General features: G+C 39.5%; 1 protein-coding gene across 2 annotated transcripts in view; it reads left to right on the top strand.

The window, feature by feature from the left end:
* The first annotated feature begins 248 nt into the window (after positions 1 to 248).
* Positions 249 to 6755, top strand: part of NFE2L2 (nuclear factor, erythroid 2 like 2) — a 50359-nt gene continuing 43852 nt past the window's right edge. Inside the window, exon 1 of one of the 2 annotated variants that reach the window (XM_014467685.2) lies at positions 249 to 263. The gene's annotated coding sequence lies outside the window, so the exon portion shown is untranslated. Of the gene's footprint in view, positions 264 to 360; positions 377 to 6755 lie in introns of those variants that run through there. The other variant, XM_006083075.3, reaches the window with a different exon arrangement.

Here is a 6755-nt window from a genome sequence, read left to right on the forward strand (position 1 = left end):
GCATTGTACAGCTGAGGAAACGGACGTTCAGGTACCCAAGCCTTAACATCTTGATTATGGTTCACCAATCGCCCCCGTTTACCTGAGATTAAGGGAGTCCTGGGGTGTAGACTTTTGGTGCTGAAACCAGGAAAGTCCTGGACAAACCAAGATGAGTTGACCACTCTACTTGATTGGAGCCTTCTGTTTTTCTTCACAGGCTGGACTTGGGCAGGGCCTGGCAGCAGAGCCTCAAGAATGCTCGGTACAGCTCAAAACCCTCGGTGAGGAAATAGCAGCAAACACATATTTGCACCTCACAGCTTTACCAAGGCTGGCTCCCCTGAACGGTCAGTCTCCAGCACGAATAGGAGGCCCCGTGGAAGCACCATGTGAGGTAAAGCTTTGTCTGCCTCCTGACTGACTGCACTCTTTGCCTCTCAGGCCACAGCATCAGGGAAAGCTGGTTAGATGGAATCAGTCTCCGAAAATCAGTCTGTGATCTGGTTTATTCACTTGAGACAGGGCCACTGTGTCAGCCGCGGCTGTGTGGTTCAGCGCCTTCGCGGAGAGGGCTGCTGCTGTCTGTCTCTGCTCCCTTGCTGCCCAGAGGATGGAACGGAGAAGTACTCAGGCAGAAAGAAGGGTCAGCAGGGTGCCTCGTGCTCCCATCACTTCCTCCTTCAGAAGTTTTGTCATTCAGAGGTTTTGAATCAGGCAATAAGCAGTCGTTGTTGGCTAACTTTGGGCTTTTTTTTGTTCTTAAATGTCAAGTGCCTAATTTTAAACTATTTCTTGGTTTTATTTCTCCTCCTGGTCTATTTTGCTCCCAGCCCTTGGTTGCTTGGCAGTTGTTTCCTCCACCAGGACTCTGCTTTCTGTTCTGCGGAGACCCAGCCTCTAGCTCATGCCCTGCACCTGGGGATGATTATGGGTTGAATAAAGAAGGGAGAAAAAGGAGAATGGAGGAGGGAAGAATGCCAAGATCCCAGTCAGGCAAAACTGTCACATGGTACAAGTGCTCTTCAACATTCCCTTTCCTGCATGCATTCCCTTAAGCTTCACCCATCCTCCCCCTCCACACCCCTGCTGGGATTGAACATTTTCACGATCCACCCTTGTTCTCAACCACCACGGAAATGCCCTTCTTAGTGCCCGAACCAAGTTACTGATCAGGTAAATTAATCCCTGCTAATGGGAGTTAAAGTCAGAAGCAAAGGCCTCAAAAGTAAATCTTAACACCCCTCCTAGGTTGTCTTATCACTTTAGTGAATCTAATTCCAGTGGAGGGGTTTTGAAATTGGAGGAGGGAGTAGGAAGCATAGTGGAGAATTATTTTGGGAACAGCCCTGTGATGAGGGTTGCCAGATTTGTCAAAGAAAAATATGGGATGAACAGTTGAATTTGAACTTCATCTAAACAATGAATAAATTTTTGATGTAAGGATGTCCCTTGCAATGTTGGTGAAGTAATTATACTAAAAATTATTCATTGCTTCTCTGAAATTCAAATTTAATTGGGTATCCTCTATTTTGTCTGGCAACCCCATGACCTGCAATTTCTCCCAGAATATACAGCCTGTATAGTAGAAGGCCAGGTTTGCTGTGGACTTTGGAACAGTTTCCACATGTTTGGCAGAAGGGAAGAACCAGCCCATCCAAGAGGGCATCGTGTGGTGCAGTCACGTGAAATCTCTGTCCACCAAGCCAGGGCTGCTGAGGTGTGAGGCATCTGAGGTAGGCCTGAATAGGACACCCCTGGAGGCTGGCCAAGGTGTTAGTAACAAGGGCATGTTCTGCTGGATTCTTTCCCAAAGATACAGTGTTTGGTTCCGGTGCTGACAACTGACCTGTCTAATACTCATCATACTAGAATAGTGGTCGGCAAACTGCGGCTCGCGAGCCACATGTGACTCTTTGGCCCCTTGAGTGTGGCTCTTCCACAAAATACCACGTGCGGGCGTGCACGTACAGTGCAATTGAAACTTCGTGGCCCATGCGCAGAAGTCGGTATTTTGTGGAAGAGCCACACTCAAGGGGCCAAAGAGCCGAATGTGGCTCGAGAGCCGCAGTTTGCCAACCACTGTACTAGAACATTATTTTTAGGTCTGAGGAAGGAATAGCAAGTTTTTTAAAATAAGGTACTAGATATGGAGGGAATCTACATTCAAAAGCTCAGTCAGTCCTGACCAGGAAATGCAATCCCTGAGCCTGTTAACATTAGCTGTAGAAAGGGTTGGTATGAGCAGCTTCCCAAAATGTAAAAAGGCCTAAAACTGAGGCCCCACTTCTTCTATACACAAAAGTGATGCTACTGGCTTCAAGGAAATTGCTTTTGCCACCTATAGTAACCTTTTTGTTTTCCACTAATGGAGAGGCTGCCTTGTTAGCTGTTACTGGCTTCTGCACTGGATATACTGTGTCTGCTCTTCCAGATCTACCTTCTATCCTTCTCTCTCCTGCTCTGTGCTATGGAAGCTGACCTTTGGGCACTTCCTTCTCCTGTCTTCTGTCTAGTTCCACCAGTGGGAGTCATCAGCAAGAGACTGGAGTTTGGGAGGATAGATAGGTCAGAAGAATAGTTTTATTGTGGTTGGTATTTATTGAAATGCTTATAGATTCACAGTGTTATAAAAAGCACACAAAATAGGAATAGTACTTTTTTAAATAAAAATTTTTAATTAATTTTTGAGAAAGAGAGAGAGAGAGAGAAAAAAAGACATTGATTTGTTGTTCCACTTATTTGTGCATTCAATGGTTGAATTTTGTATGTGCCCTGACCAGGGATTGAACCCACAACCTTGAACCCACAACCTTGGATCCAACCAACTGAGCTACCCAGCCAGGGCAGATGAGTACTTCTTTAACATGATAAAATACATATATGTTATGCTAAAAGCCAGCATTCTGCTTGATGAGGATTCAAACCAGACCCATTTAAAAATTGATAGACTCAATTATGTAAAAAAAAATTTTAATGCTGTGTGGCAAAAAAAAAAATCACCATAGTTAAAGTAAAAATATGGCTTGAAATTAATATAAAATAGTATTGAATGTAAATTTTATTTTTTAAAAATAAATGAAAAAATGGCAAACTGAGAAAAAGTATTTTCAACTCATATTACAAATTATTAGTATCACATACATACAAACATACATACAAAGCACTACTTGAAATAAATAAGATAAAAAATTGACAACACAATAGGAAATGGTCAATAGGAATGAATAAACAATTAAAGGGTTATGGTACCAATTCCAATGTGTGTTGGGTGGAGGAGTTTTTCCACAACTGGATTGCCTACAGTTCAACTCAGTTCAGACATCTACCTGAGATAGTGTCAGATCCCACAGGATAAGAGTTCAGTCCTACAAGATTGTCCACCCTCCATTTCAGATGCCAGTCATAAGTCCAGATTGTCACCTGTGCTTCTAATAGATCAGAAGTTCCAACAACCCGCTCTTTGGGTTTAATTAATTTGCTAGAGTGGTTCATAGAACTCAGAGAAACATGTTACTTACTAGATCACCAGTTTGTTCTAAAGGATATAACCCGGGGCATGGCCCGATGGAAGAGATGTATAAGGCAAAGTATTGTGAAAGATCTCGAAGCTTCCATGCCCTCTTCAGATACATCACTCTCCCGGAATCTCCACCTGTCCACCAACCAGAAGTTCTCCGAACCCTCTCCTTTTGTGTTTTATAGAGGCCGCATTACAGGGTCACAACTGATGAAATCATTGGCCACTGTTGATTGAACTCAATCCTTAGTTCCTCTCCCCTCCCAGAGGTTGGGGAGTGGGACTGAAAGCTCCAACCTTCTAATCAGGCAGTTGGCTCCCCTGGCAACCAGCCCCCAATCTTCCGGTACTTTCTCATTAACATAACAAAAGACACGTTCCCTGCTCTCCTAACTTAAGAAATTCCAAGGGTTTTAGGAGCTCAGTACCAGAAATGTGACGAAGACCAAATATATAGTATTTCTTATTATCAACCTAAAAAAAAAAAAAACCCACAAGAATCCATTTTGAGGCATTTATTTGAAATCAAAGAATTGCAATTTGGGGTATACAGATTTAGGTAGAAAGATAAATAGTCTCAATTACAGGGTGAAGTAAGGGGTTTTTATGAGAAGAAGAAAAGGAATAATTACATGGGGGAGGGGGGATTCCTATTGGTGCTGTTACACTGAGCTGTTCTTAGCTAAACAGGACTGGTTACTGATTCTGTCTTCAGACAGGAGGTCCATAATCATCAGCCCTTGTGATCAGGATGTCTGCTTTCCTGCTAACTTTATAAACAATAGGAGACTTTTTAAAAATTATGTATTAGGCAAGGAAAGAACTATTTTCTGAGTCCCTGAAGTTGTCTTGTTGCAGCAATGCCAAATTTGTTTAGACCAGTGATTTTCAACTTTTTTCATCTTATGACACACATAAACTAATTACTAAAATTCTGTGGCACACCAAAAAAAATATACTTTTTGCAGATCTGACAAAAAATAGGTATAATTTTGATTCATTCACACTGGACAGTTATTGTGATGGCTGTTGTAATTTTTTTTATTTGACAATCAAAGGGAAAAGAGGTCAATGCCCTGAATAAATAGTCAGATATTGCATATTTTAAAAATTCTTGTGGCACACCAGCGTCCCATGGCACACTGTTTGAAAATCGCTGGCTTAGATCAAAGGTAAGCAGCTGAAATAAATATTGATCCCCTTCTGCAGGCTCACAGTGCGCCAATGGGCTTACATAGCACACACAATCCTGTGTGACTTTGGGTATATATAAAAGTGAGTTGGAAAATAATTCTTTTTTTTTAAAAATATATTTTTATTGATTTTTCACAGAGAGGAAGGGAGAGAGATTACGTGGATTTGAAATTAAGACACTAACATTTCAGCATATTCTTAGCAGTAGTACCACAGAATTCAGCCAGCAAGGGCTTCTAAGTTACAAACATAAAATGTTACAAAGAACACTAAGAATTATTCCTTATTTTCCATCCACTGAGCCAAACCAGTTTCGGCGGAAAATAATTCTGAATTAAGTCACAATGTAAAAGGGAATGGCAGAGGTCATTAGCTCTAATGTACTAAGTATTACATGGATTTGAAATTAAGACACTAACATTTCAGCAAATTCTTAGCAGTAGTACCACAGAATTCAGCCAGCAAGGGCTTCTAAGTTACAAACATAAAATGTTACAAAGAACACTAAGAATTATTCCTTATTTTCCACTGCCATTATTTTAAATTATAAAAATATTTTCTGACTGGAGCCTGACATTCTACTAGTGCAATAAAGCAAACCTCATATTACAAAGACACCCCTCAAGATCATGTTCCTTTGACTCAGAATAATTCCTTGATGAGTAGAAAATGAATGTTATAAATCTATTAATAAGAAACATTTACAAAACAACATATACAGCTTCCCTCTTTCACCATAAACACCATGGTCTCTAACCATACTAGCAGCTGATATTTTTAATATGAGCCCTAATACAACACAACAAAACAGTGTTTATACAATGTACTCTCTTTCCTGTCATCTTCTTATAAAAGCAGTGCTAATTTTGGAAGAAATCTTAGGAATCAACAAATCTACTGATACAATTATTCATTCATTTAACAAATATTTATTTAATGATCAATATATAAGTGAGGTTACTTGAGGGTTTTTCCATGATATTCCTTTACCTTTTTATGTTCAAACTCTTAATAACCTTATCTTTTGTTCATTTGAACTGCTTTGCTCTACAGTGTTTTAATATACATATCAAGGCTGCTATATCTTTAAAGGTACTATAATATTTTTATACTACTATTATGTTCTTTTAAGACGTACCTGTTGGTTGTTTTTTCTTATAGCCATGTTAGTGCAAATTCCTCCTAACACACACACTCTTCTACTTAAGGCTTCTAAGAAGTAAGACATTTACTCTGTGGCGAATGATCAATGCATAGCTCACTCAGAGCAAGGTATAGATTATTTCATTCATGAAAGTGATCTGTAGTAAAAGAGATAATTTGGGTAAAGTTCCATTATTGAATTTGGCACTGATTGGCAATTAGCTTTGAAGACCATGGACCTGGAATCGTATTATAAAATCTGAATTATGCCTCTTAGAGTGATATTCCTCAAATTTACCCATGAGCTACTAGCAATCAGATACAGATTTCTAGGAACTTTTATTTGTAATGTATTTACATATTTAGATCAATAGTAAAGGGTTGGTAAACAGCGATCAAGAAAGAAAAACAAATATATGGACATCTTAAATTGAATTTCAACATGGAAATTATGGCACAATTTATATTGCTTCACTCTTCAAAGATTGTCATTCATTTAAATAAGGTCCATGGCAAAAATTATTGTTTGGGTCAGCGATTTTCAACTGGTGTGCAGCAAGAGGCATACTGGTATGCCGCAAGAATTTTTAAAACATGCAATACCTAACTATTTGGTCAGGGGCACTGACCTCTTTTCTCTTAGATTATCAAATTAAAAAATGACAACAGCCACACAACAATAGCCATCTGGTGTGAATGGATCAAAATTATACCTATTTTTTGGTCAGATCGGCAAAAAACATATTTTTTGATGTGCCACCGAATTTTAATAACTGTGTGTCATGTGACAAAAATGGTATAGATCATAGTCCCTCCATTATTTAATTATTCACAAAGCATTGGGTAGTATCTTGGGACCTAGCTTGGCCCAGTGAATAGAGCAAAGGTTATGGAATGAGTTAAACCTAGGATTCACATG

This window comes from Myotis lucifugus, unplaced genomic scaffold, assembly GCF_000147115.1.
Source record: "Myotis lucifugus unplaced genomic scaffold, Myoluc2.0 scaffold_5, whole genome shotgun sequence".
Classification (NCBI taxonomy): Eukaryota; Metazoa; Chordata; class Mammalia; order Chiroptera; family Vespertilionidae; genus Myotis; species Myotis lucifugus.